This window comes from Lissotriton vulgaris, chromosome 1_1 (assembly GCF_964263255.1).
Source record: "Lissotriton vulgaris chromosome 1_1, aLisVul1.2, whole genome shotgun sequence".
Lineage (NCBI taxonomy): Eukaryota > Metazoa > Chordata > Amphibia > Caudata > Salamandridae > Lissotriton > Lissotriton vulgaris.
Genome location: NC_141685.1, coordinates 1896394288 through 1896407724, shown reverse-complemented (window position 1 = coordinate 1896407724; position 13437 = coordinate 1896394288). Strand labels below are relative to the sequence as shown.

The window sequence follows — 13437 nt, the reverse complement described above, 5'->3', positions numbered from 1 at the left end:
ACAGCGAAGTCGAAGTCCTCTTCGACTGCTTCATTTTTTTGTGGGACTTACCAGAGTTTCCCAATCACTTGGAATTGGACGCCAATCGCCAGGTACGACTTAGAGAACGATCTCGGGACTTTCCTTGTGACAGTGATATGAAGCATTGTGGATTCTTTCGAGGTCGGGTGGCAAGGAGCTTGAGGAACTGTCAACTCACCACTTTATAATGCATATCGCGGAAATCCTGCCATGTCTGGGCGTCTTGTGATCTCGCTCAAGACACAAGAAACAAACCAAGTGAGGTGCTGTCACCGAAATCTGCAGTGACAGGCGCCAAATGGTTTAAAACCTGCCTTTCTGGTGGTCATCCTACTCACTAGGAGACAGTCTCAAAAATGTCTTTGACAAAAAGTCATTCACAAGTGACTAGGGGTAGATGTCCCCGGGTCTGTGCTGATTGGCATGGAAAGAAACGAACTGACGTCAGCATGCTGGGCATGCACCTCACCACCAGGGCGAAAGGGAGGGCTCCCCAAAAGTTTCCAGATCCAGTCGGGCACCTGGGGAATATTCTAGGATAAGGAATCTGCAGCTAGAAGTTTCTATCAAATAGACCATGTTTGTCCAAACAGGAGTCTGTAGATCACAGCATTTGCCTGTCATATTTTGCCTCGTATGGAGACATCCACACACCAACTATACAACACCATATGAAACAGAAAGAGCTCATCCTGGCAAATTGGAAAAGACGTGGCACACAACTGTAGCTTATGAATCATCAACATACACAATATCCAAGCCTGCGGTTAACTCATTAAAAACATGGATCTGACACTTGATCCAACCAAAGAGAATGTGTTCTCCTCCTCTAGTACTGACCACTCTCACACCAATGACCCTCAAACATGAAGCTGGAAGGAAGCAAGCTCTGAGTCTGTACTGGAAACAAGCATATTTGGCAGTTCACATTCCCAGCAACCTCCTGTCAAAGCTTTATGTCACAGAGAGCAGAGAGATTATGATACCAGTGCTCCATGCAACACAAAGAAAAGACACACATACCTGAAGAAGTATTCTAAGCCACTGTTATGACTCAATCAACTGTAGATGTTTCCAATTCACTTGCAACGGTTTATCTTGACCACACTTTTATACAAATAAAAGCATGCTTCATGCAGCTCCCTATCTAGAAATTCAGTGACAACACACTGGCCTTGTGGGAGTTACAGTGACCACTTCTGCAGGCCCTGAGGGTCATTGTGAAAATAGTGACAAAATAAACACTACAAAATAAAGTCTCAAAAATGTAGACTGCAGAAAGAATACCTAACAAAAATATCTGCATATGAAACATTTCACATGGTAACAATTCCCCACGCAAGTCAAATGCCCATCATGGGTATTGTAGGACCCTTGCATGTTGAAGGGTACGAACGGATGATGGAATTAGGAGTATGTGGACATTTTTATTCCTAGCTATTTTTGCCCGCCCTTTATCTTTTAGGTGACATTAAGCCTTTATTTTTGCCACCTACATTTTTCAAAGCTGTCACTCAAATTGCCTTCAAGGTCTTTAGCCTTCCCAACAAGCCAATAGTGATACCAAGCTCTACAAAGTTGGCCATCTCACTAACAATACAACACCGCAAGCATGCAGCCTACATGGAGAAAATGGAGAATAAGCATTACTGGTTTGATCTGCCCCAGAGGGCAGAGCAAACAGTCCAGGCCCGCAGCATTGGGCAAGCAACTCCTCCCCTGCCCTCGAGCAGACCTGCCCGTCCCCCAACCAAACCCTTCTCCTTTCTCACAGTGCGAGAAGCAGAAACATAAAATGGTCTTTTTACCATTTTGTTTCTGCTTCTCGCACTGTGAGAAAGCAGTGGGGCGACGCTCCTCCGCCCGAATGGAGGAGCTGGATTTGCAAAATTCATTTTTCAAGTTTACAATGAGTACAAAATAGCACATATTCCATAATATAACCACCACCAAAATGAATATTGTGCATTAAAGCACATCACTTTAACAGTATTAAATACACAGTATATGTAGAAAAAGGAAAGCTGACTGACTTATAACATATGCATATTGTATTGAGCAACTGAGATATAGGTTTGTATATCTTAATATAGGTGGTTGAAAGCGTCCTGTCAGCAACACTGTCTCGGACCACTTTTAAGTCGGAATTTAGTTTGAATTCAAGCTCCGCTTCAATGTTTCGATGCGAGCTGCAGGCAAATGAAAACAGATTTCTGTGGTCGGGGCCCTGCTGGTGGGCAGGCCGTATTCAGAATATGCAGGATTGTAAGTCTGCCAAAGTAAACCAAGGCAGTCGATCCGCTACTTCCCATCTGTTTTCAGAAGAGAGCGACGGAATTAAAAGTTTGGTAGGAGCTACGTTATTAGCCCTGCACACTTCCAAGTTCAGCAACTGGCGTACAAGAACGGAATGGACAGTTGTGATGTAGACTTGATGTCTAGACTAGATAAAGGTAGACTATCAACTTTTTAAATACACTTTGTGCGCCTCGACAGAATAAAAAAAAAGCCAAGCAAAGCCTACATAATTCCGGAGCACCAGTTGTTTAGCTCGTGTGTTTACAGCTCTAAAGGGCGTAAGTGTCATCGCAAAGAAAAGCACCCACACATCGCACACTGAAACCCAAAACTTTATCACAGCCCAAGAGGAAGAGGATTTAGGATATCTTGGTGACTCAGTCACTTTATGTCCTTGAGGTTACTTTAAAAAACCGCTCTCACAAAAAGTGCATTGTGAATACACGAGGACACCAACCAAACTGAATGTTCATATTATTGCAGGATACCACCTCCAGGGGAGCGGACAACAGTTTTAAAGGCGTGCTTGCCAATGGTACCTACCATCACCATTTCTGCTCTGAAGACATTTTCACAAAAGACACATGAAAAAGTATGTTTGTTTTGGTATAATGTCAAACTTAGTGGAAGCAATGGAGCACCAACATCCAATAACACATGCAGGGAAGGCCCTGTTATTTCAGTACATGAAGCCAAACCAGGATTTGAAGCATTCAGGAGCATATACACTTCAGAAGATAGCTGAATTGTCTGTATCCGAGATTACTACAGAACCTGGAAAGATCATTGCATCTTCAACTTCAATCTACAGCCCACTCAACCTGCACACTACTTGCCATATCCAGATTACGACATAAAGGACTTATCTATCAATTTACTTGCGCCTTATGTACTAAAATCAAATTTATATATAACCCTTCTGTCCCATACTATGAAAACAAATACCATAACACTCAGCAGTCAACTATAGATGAATACTCTTACAGTCACACCAAACATATATGCCGCAGGTCTTGCTCATCATCCAGCATTATACCAGCCAATAAACCAGCCAGCCATCAAAAACAGAACAGCCAAGGAAAACTGAGGAGATCGGTCACATACTTCTGGAGAATCAGAAGACTCTAGTTTAGTCCACTTCAGGTCACAAATAGCTATACATTATGATTGCTCTTAACATCTACCAATCGCGTTCAAATATGGGATGGTAGTAACAAAGACCTACATGCCCTATCTTGCAGCCAATGTAGGCCATCGCTTCAGTGCCTAATAAAGGGGGTAGCAGACGCTATATGAATGCAGAAAAACAATACAATACTGTTTACAAACAAACAAATCGTCGATTCCAAATAGCATCTCAACACAGCGTTTAAATTCATGAAATTCACCATTATCTGCATATTCAAAGAGAACCGACACAATCTGTTGGTTTAACACTAGCATTTCCATCATCCAGACACCCACAGAGATTGCGGTAACATCACATCACACAAAGCAGCACAAACCTTATTACACGCTGGTCTTCTGGAAGGTCTCATTACAGTATAGTAGATGCCGTTCTTTTATCTTTAATTCAATCTTCATTTAGCAGCTAACTTGATAAATAGAGAGCGCGAAAGATGTGCGAACAGAAGCTTGTGAGGTTGATAGAGAGGAATTAACTAGAAAATGTTTATTTTGCAATTCTAAAAAAAAACTCTGAAGTCGTTTACATTTTAAAACCAATTGAATCACTCAGACAAAATGGAAAAGCGTCCACTCCCAGTAACAAATAGAGAATCTTACAGCATATAAACACAAAACCAACAAGCATTTAGAATGCAATAGGTTTCGCATTGACGTGAGTTTGAGCTATTGACATTGTTAATAACAATGCCTTTTTTAAAAAAACATAAATAAAAGGCATTGTTATTTACAATGTCAATAGCTCAGACTTGTGTCAATATGAGACCTATTGCATTGCAAATGCTTGTTTTCATTGGAGTTTAAATGAGCATCTTAATCTGTAGCTGCACAATTATTCTGACCTAATTAGCTTGAGTGTGGGTGAGGCAGGTGACGGTCTGCTCTCTGGGCGAACCACAAACAGGTGTGTTCTGTGCTGGAACAGTGGCACGGCAGCCGCTGCCCCGATAATTCACAGGGACATAGTTATCCGTGTAGCAGGTGCAGTGACGCCGGGGCAGACTGTAGAAAGAGCCACAGTCACAGTAAAAAGGAACCTGTTGCAGGAAGTGGAGTGAGGCGCTGCTTCCAACTTCCGGTCACATATTTCTCCGGCCCCTGTACGCCCGCCCCCCACCCTGGGGCGCCCAAGGGCCGTGCGGGGTGTTATGGTGCCCTTTGAAAGCTTTTTTTATATTCTACAAATATGCCTGTTTTTTTTTTTTACATAACCGCGTTATTGTAAATATAAAAACACTAATTAGAGGAGCCCTCGCACCAAAATCTCCCAGAACCATTTGTGGAAAAATAGATGCCCGTGATGCCTTCACCTGTGGTATTCTCCTTTGAATCGCTAAACTCGCCCTATTTAGCGTAAAAGAACTACGGGAGCACAAACCTCTATCAAAGCAGGGGGGAGGTCAGATTGACATGGTGTTCATCTAACAATGTGTCCACTGTATGGTCAGGTGAAATATGGTCAGGTGAAGTGTAATAAATGAGTAAAATGACAACTCAACGGGCGCTGAAAAAGTCTGCATTCTTTCAAACCCAAGAAGGCAGCCCCTGGCTCTGAGCCAAGAAAAAAAGGAAAACAAACAGATTTAAAGAGAAAACAAGCATTTACAATGCAATGGTTTTGCCTTTGTTAAAGTTTGAGCTATTGGCAATGCTCTTGACATTTTTATTTATGTTTTTTTTTTTTTACATAAATAAATGGCATTGTCATTTGCAATGCCACTAGCTTTATCTTTCGCAAATGACACCCACAAACACCTACAGAGAGCCCCCCAACACACACCCACACAGAGCCCCCCACACACTGCGAGCCCCCCCACACACTGCGAGCCCCCCACACACACTGCGAGCTCCCTCCACACACTGCGAGCCTTTTCCACACACTGCGAGCCTCCCCCACACACTGAGAGCCCCCCCCACACACTGAGAGCCCCCCCCCCACACACTGAGAGCCCCCCCCCCCACACACTGAGAGCCCCCCCACACACTGAGAGCCCCCTTATCGTAACGGACCTTCATGCTCTCACTAAATCTAGAGTGGACACGAACACATGCTTGTGCTCAGCTGACTCTCAGCCCCACGATTAAAGCACAATAAAAAAAATCTGGCATCGCACAGAAACAGGGCATCCTAATACAAGCGCAGGAATCAATTTGGCCATTATAGTGCTGCATGTAGATCTGGCGTTCATTAGACAGAATGAGAGGCACCTTGCTAATGTGATATATAAAGATGCAGGACTGAGAGACCTTGAGCGTTGGAGTTTGTAGGTGTAATGATACTCCTGAGGGGGTGATAGCCACATATAAGTCTGAGTCAGTGGTATTGTGGAAGGAATGGTGTGTGAGGTTGGTGAGCTGTGAGGATACACAAGCATGATGAGGGTGACGTGGTGGCTCAACGAGGAGGCTGTCGTGTGGCTTACGTTGGGTAAGTGAATTGAGATAGTGGTGATGTGGTAGAGCGTGTGTGATTTGTTTTGGTTGGGTGGTGGTGTTCTGGTGTACAGGGGAACACAAAAGGTGTGTGCAGGCCAGAGACTGAATTGGACAGTTGTTGGCTGAATCGCGGTGTATGCTTGCTACTTGGTCAGTTGGTATAGGTAGGTGACCCTTTGACTTGTACCCAGTATCGCTCGTCACCTCCAGTGATCAAGCACAGAGTTGCGACGGCAGCTGTTGAATTCTTAGTTTTGTAGGTATTCTGACTTAAATTGAATCATTTCCCGGTGGCCCAGAGCACTGGGTGAACTGCATCTGGACTGCTAAGACTTCTCTCAGATGTCAACCCGGGCTGAAGACTTGGGCTGTATAGCATTGCCCAACGGATGGGCCGAAGTAAGGCTGCCAGGTGTGTGGATGGATAGGGATCTGGTCTGAGCTGTACTGCCCAGAGATGCGGTTGGTTACTTCTGCTGAAGCCACTCAGGGTCATTGTGCCCGCGTGGAGGTCAAAAGAGGATAGGGGACAGTGCTAGGTTTAATTCCTTGCAGCTAAACTGTAAGCTGCCATATTTATCATCTTTGAACAGAATATGAAACAGGAAAGAGAGCTTGGGGACGGGGCTAGAGGAGAACCTGGTACACAGCACCGAAGCTTCTAAGCCTCCTGCCCTTTGGAGCCTCGCCTTCATCTTTGCACGCAGCATGAAAGATGAGCTCTCGGTTATGGAGTGAATGTGAATGCAGGTTCTCACGTCATTTCTGCAGGGGAAGCCGCACACTGCATCCGTGCTCGTTTACAAAGCATCGCCTGCACCCCCTAAGCATCCTGCCTCTTCCAGTCCCGCAGCTTCACCATTCCCCTTCGGCTCCACTGCAGTTCTTCCCACGCTCCATCTGCTGCCTGTAGTAATCCCTAGACAGGGCTCCTCCTCGGCTGCGCGGTGTGGCGGAGACGCCCCCGCTCCACGACGACTGATGAGAGCTCTTCGGCTGAGGACTGATGACTGTTCCCCCCCGGATACCACGGAGTTCCTAGCAGCTCTCTGCAGTACTTGCCAGCTACGTTGCTCTGTACGTAGTGGTCTTAAACAGCTCTTTCCGCTTGAACTCGTTTGCCATTTTCCCAGTTGTCTGGTTGGAGGTGCGCAGCCTGATTCTGCAGTGCTGTTGTGCGTGCACACGCGCTGCCATTGTCTCTGGGGGCTGCGAGGACACGCCGGCTCGCCGTCTGCTGTGGACGTGCTCAGCCCGCTGATGTGCTGACCAGATTCAGGGGCGTTCCCGAGAATTGGCTTTCGGCTGACGTAGCGTGACGTAGCCAAAAGCCAAAAATTCTCGGGAACGCCCCCGAATCTGGTCCGGCATTGACGGACAGGCCCGTCTTCCAATGGCTAGCCTCCATTTATGGAGCTAGCCAATAGAAGACTGGGGCCGTTCCTGTCTCCCCTACTATAATCATTAGATTTTCGCCTTCGCGAAAAAGATGCGCAGAGCGCATCTTTCGCCAGGCAAAACCTAAAAAAGTCAGGGGAGGCGCTGAAATTGAGCGCACAATACTGGTTTTATGGAGGGGCAGAGATTAGGCCGGTTGGTTTCGGACTGTAGTTTTGGTGTCCAACGGAGATGAGGTTGGCACATGGGATAGCAGGCGAGACCCGGCTGCTGCCAAGCACACTGGGGTAGAAAGGAGCCCGGGCACCGGGAGAGACGAGGCCACGGGTCGTGCCAAGGGCACCCAGTGTCCGCGGGGAAGAAGCATTAACTTATTTTGCGGCCTGTGACTGTTGCAGTGCTCCAGATTTACTACCGGATTTCCAGAGTATGGCGGGAGTTCAGGAGTGCAACTAAAGCAAAGCACTATATGTGCATTGGGTTCGGGGGGGGGGGGGGGGGGATTTCTTCATACACGACTTATAGGTAACAGCCAATCACTACATCTATCTATCATTTCGATAAACTATATTTATCTGACCGGATCGCAGCTCTCCGCGCACTGTGAACACCAGGTCACTTTTACCAATATAAAGCATAACTTTTAGCCAACTCGATAGTACTTTATTAGCTGTGAAGGATGAAAGACTGAACCTACCCCGCCCGGATTCCAACTAGTGGTCGGTCATACGCAAAGACAGATGCCCCACATTAGACTCACGCCCCACTAAGCAATATGTCCCTAAGTGACCTGTGTGCTATACTGCTCGCTCGGGGAAGTCTTCAAGAAGCAGGGACAAAGCTGCGTAATTGCTCTGCAGCTAATCAAGTGCCGGTTGGCGGCAGTACAGCCAATGGCAAGGTTAGGCCGCGAAACCGAAACCACGGTTGTAGCGCAGGAGACGCCGTGCGCGTGCACGTTGGCTGTCCCTGCGCAAGCTGTGATGAGAAGACACGCCGAGCCAAGGTAGGGGATGTGTGTGTGTAAGCGCTGGGGGGCCGGGGGTTCTGTATGTGTGTGTGTGTGCCTGCGTGTGTTTATGCGTGGCTGCAGGGGGGGTGGGGGGGTTCTCTATGTGTGTGTGTGTATGTGCGGCGGCGTTCTCTATGTGTGTGTTTGCGCGCACGTGTGAAATGATTACAATAGAGTCTCGCAGCGACGATCGCTTTGCAATCGGTTCGTAGTGCGAAACCTAAAAAAGGATGCCTGACGAGTGCATTGCTTATCACATCGTAAGTGAGGAAACTCAGAACAAGCGGAAGATGGAGGCACAGAAATGACTTGTTCTTTAGTTCTTGCCCTGTGAGACAGTGCACGCTTATCAGCAGAGAAATAAGGTTGTAATTTGTGAAACAAGATTAAGTTGTCCTAATGTTGAAGCACAAAACCCTACCTGTCATACTTGCATGTGCTGTGCATTTTGTGCACAGCAAATACTTGAAATGTTTAGTGATCTTATTTCAGTACTGTATGTGAAAGGCTGCGTGGGCAATTAAAATGTCAGAACAAATTACATTTGACACTTTACAAAGTTTGTTGGCATGTTTTTGTCTTTTGTGAGTCATGCAAGCATTTTCTCAAAGAGCCATCGTGCAGGGGCAGATAAGTACTAATGTCTACCGCCGGTTGGCGGCAGTACAGCCAATGGCAAGGTTAGGCCGCGAAACTGAAACCACGGTTGTAGCGCAGGAGACGCTGTCGCCGTGCGCGTGCTTTGGCTGTCCCTGCGCAAGCTGTGATGAGAAGACACGCCGAGCCGAGGTAGGGGATGTGTGCGTGTAAGCGCCGGGGGGCTCTGTATGAATGTGTGTGTGTGTGCATGCGCGTGTGTGTGCGCGGCTGCGGGGTTCTCTATGTGTGTGTGTGTGCGTGTGTGTGTGTGTATGCGTGGCGGCGGGGGGGTTCTCTATGTGTGTGTGTGCGTGTGTATGCGCTGCGGGGTTGGGGGGTTCTCTATGTGTGTGTGTGTGTGTGACTGTGTGTCTGCGCGGCGGCGGGGGGGGGGGGCTGTATGTGTGTGTGTGCGTGAGTCTGCTTCCAAGGAGCCATGGGAGACAGGAAGCGCGTGTGACCTGATCAGTTTACGCGTGCGTGCACATCATTTGTCTCCTGTCTCCCTTGACTCCTTGAAAGCAGAAATGATTACAATAGAGTCTTGCAGCAACGATCGCTTTGCGAAACCTAAAAAACACGTTATAGTAAGCCCATGCTAAGTACCTCACGTCTGTGGTCTGCAGACACTTTTCAACGTGTGGTATTTTCCATATGTACAAATGAAGGTGGTAAATCACACTTGTTTACAAGTATGGAAGGTTAAACCACAATGAGTATTATGGGGCGGCAGAGGGGAATGCGGAAGAACATTCCTTCTGTATAAGGAGTCCCTAGGTGAAAGATCACATCCAGTAGTTCTGGGCAAGGAAGCGTCACTCTGCCCCATCCTGGCCCCTTGAAATGCATTTGCGTACCACACCTTTCTGTGCGCTGGCAGAGTGCACGTCAAGCCTCACTTCCTTTTTTCTACATATTTGTAGTTTGCAAAAATGCAATCTTCTTCCTGACAGTGGTGGTCTAGCTAGAATGCTTGCCAATTCGTCTCCAACGGTGGGGTTTTCATGGGCTGCCTTATCCTGGACCCATACATCGTGACTATTCCCCACCTACCAATCCTTCTCATGGTATGAGTTCTTACAGTGGTAATGCCTTTATTTCTTTATGTACCTCTATTAGGTACTCACTATCATGTTCCCTTATTCATGACTTTAGTTATGGCACCTGTGAATATCCTTTTGTTTACCTGTGGGATTGTTAGCCCTAAATGTCCAGTAACTCATAGACTGCTTGTCTTTGAACTCACTGGAGTCACCAGTAGGTATTCTCTGACAATCCCCAGGTTTCTGGCCTTACATATACACTTATATTTTCTATTTTCTAGGTCCCCAGGCTATCCTTTAGTCTGGATGAGACCCTTGTACCTCTTAATGGGTCTAAACGTTGTCAACACTTTTTGCAAACATACCTTCTGATATATCATAACAGTGTGCGTTTAGGCAACTAAATGCCTGGTCTAATAGGAGTTTATGCCGATTATGATGTATTACTACACTGGAAACAGGATATCCGAATTGTCATTACACTACACTACGATGACTGCAGTAACTTTTACTTTGTATCCAATCATTTTCTCTAGAATGAGTTATGTGTGAGCCATTGTTTTTCATGTAGTCCCAAGTTCACATGGACATTTGGGATGCTCTTGTTTCTTTGAACCCTCTGCTAGTGGGAGCAGGATCATGGGGGGTCTGTCACTATTCGTGGGATGCAATAGCTTATTTGGATCCATTCGAATCTGGAACTTTGCTCTGGAAATCAATATGTGGTACTATATGTATTTCACGCTTTAATTTTGATTTTTGATGTATATTCACAATCTGTTAACCAATAAGTCTCTTGGGATGTGCCTCTACTGCCCTGATTTAATGATTATATGTTCAACTGTATCCACATTTCACACAACTGTAACTGGACACATTTCTAAAAATATTTAAATTAATACTAACCGGAATTGCCCAGAAATCGGCAATTTAAGCACCGAGACGTCTTTTACTATTTACTGCTTTCAAGATCACAGGAAAAACGTCATTTAGAATTTAAAGGGTCCTACGTCAGCAAGCTGAAATATGGCATGGCGCACCACTTCTGTATTGGGATGAAAGCTTTTGTATATATCATTGCTAAACACAAACCAAACACTGTATCTGTGGTGGACAGAAGAAATGTAGATACTAGCACAGCAGCCAGTTTTAATAATGATCCATGTCGCATCATTTGCTACATTGTATAAGACCGGACTCCTGAAAAGCTTAAAAGAAAAGGCACAGTTTCCCAATCGATGGCAGTCATTTTAGCGACCTCAGTAGGATGAAAAGGTGAACTGACAAAGTGGAATTCAAACCATCCACCATTTGTTCAGACATATATGTATGCAATTGTGAGCCTGGTTATCATTTATTTTCTTTCTTTGTTGGCAGTTTTTCCCGTACAGCAAATGAAGGTAGGAATGCAGGAACGATGTTGGCACTGACAGTAAACTAGTTAGCCTGTTCCCTTAAAAAATGCATTCCTTTATTTTCATTGCAAGGACAACTGATCAAAGGAATAATTTTCTTCGTTTTTTTGTGCCCATTTTAATCTCTTCAGTTTTTTGGCACCCAGCGTGAATTGCTGACGAAGAACCTGGCTAGCCTCCGGTCCCAGTGGTGGGTTTCCTCCTCCCCCCACTGCCAGTAACTGCCTTGCCCCACGATCTCCCACTTGGACCCTAAATGCCGTAACTTGCTCCACAGTCTGTTTCCCTAGGATGGAAATGTCCAATAAATATTATATCCCTGTAATTTGCCTTTGGAGGAGCGTTTTGTTGGAACAGTCAGCCCACCTACAGTAGAGCCTATATTACTCTGCTCTGCATTCTCCAGGGCGTACACAGCTCTGAGATGCAGAGACGCAGTGCTGGGGAGGAGGCTAGAAGAATAACATGAACATATGCAAAAGTGGAGGCTGGCGGCAGGGAGAGTTGACCAGAAATGCCTCTGAGACCTAGGCTCAGAGAGCTCAGGGGAACAATGCCTCTAGGGATGAGTAGAAAAGTAAGGTTAAGGCCTGTAAAGTGTCCCACCAGGGAACAGAAAGACATTAAAAACAAGTGATATTATTTGCTTTAATGTTTTCCTCGTGACGCACGATTATATTTCACGAGAGCCACTTACTCGTATCGTAGAGTTGCACAGCGTGTCTGGGTGTACTCTCCTAGTATGGCGTCATACGAGTAGGCGTTTTTCACGTGCATGAGGCATGAGGGTTGATTAGGTGTGTTCTCCACGTCTGGGGGCGGAGGCCTGGTCCCGCTGCTCACTGTGCGAATGGAGTCAGCGGCCAGCTGCTGGCAGGATGTTTCCATGGGGCTGCCGAGCTCTCCGTCTCCGCGGGTCCTTCAACGGCCCCCCACAGCGGTGCTGGTGTTACCGGACACGGGTGCGGACCCACCCTCCCTGCGCTGTCTGCAGGAGGCCTGTGGCTGGCTGGGGGGTGCAGTGTGCACCCTGCGGCGGTGGAACCTGGAACTGGGGGCCGACCCAGGGGGTCTCGAAGACTTCTACAATGTGGGTAAGAGGGGGAATAGTGGCGGGTACATGTCTCTGCAACAAGGGACGACTGAACAATGGCTGGTCTTCTACATCGAGGGTGCTTGACCGGTACCTTTAAGGGTGTGTGTGTGCGTGCGTGCGTGCGTGTGTGTATGCGTGGAGGCGGGGGGTTTCTCTATGTGTGTGTGTGCGTGCGTGTATGGGCGGCGTTCTCTATGTGTGTGTGTGCGTGTGTGTGTGTATGCGCGGCGGGGCGGGGGGTTGGGGGGTTCTCTAGGTGTATGTGTGAGTGCGCGGCGGGGGGGGGGGGATCTGTGTGTGTGTGTGTGTGCGTGCGTGTGTGTGTGCTTCCAAGGAGCCATGGGAGACAGGAAGCGCGCGCGACCTGATCCCAGTTTGAAAGTTTGCGCGTGCACATCACTGGTCTCCTGTCTCCCTTGACTCCTTGAAAGCAGAATCAATTGCAATAGAGTTTCACAGAGACGATCGCTTCGCGATCGGTTCGCAGTGCGAAACATAAAAACGTCAGTTGAATTGCCTCTGCTTAACGCACCTCATTAGTTATCTCACCAAACACACTACTAAAAGGCTATTACGGTACTTTTTAAAAAATCTGTGTAGATGCGCAAGGAATCAGGCTTCCCAAGATTAAGGTATTTCACCGTTCCTCCTTTGTACATGTAGAACTATGCAGCGAGAATGAAGACATTAGTGGGGGGGAATCTAAATGAAGGGGCTGTAGTGCTACAAGTACAAGAGTTTAAGTAATTTGATTTTACCTGCATCCTAACTTCTTTCCTCTATTCCAGTCTATGTAGAGGGTTTACAAGCATTTCTGAAAACGTAAAATAAGGGTTTTCTGATAAAACAAGGAAATATAAGGCTTGGCTGAGAATAGGTTACCTAGAACTAAAG

The 13437-nt window shown here is 46.7% G+C and overlaps 1 protein-coding gene across 3 annotated transcripts in view; it reads right to left on the bottom strand.

Moving 5' to 3' along the window:
* Positions 1–13437, bottom strand: part of PPHLN1 (periphilin 1) — a 718032-nt gene that overhangs the window by 117632 nt on the left and 586963 nt on the right. The gene's annotated exons all lie outside the window — the stretch shown is intronic.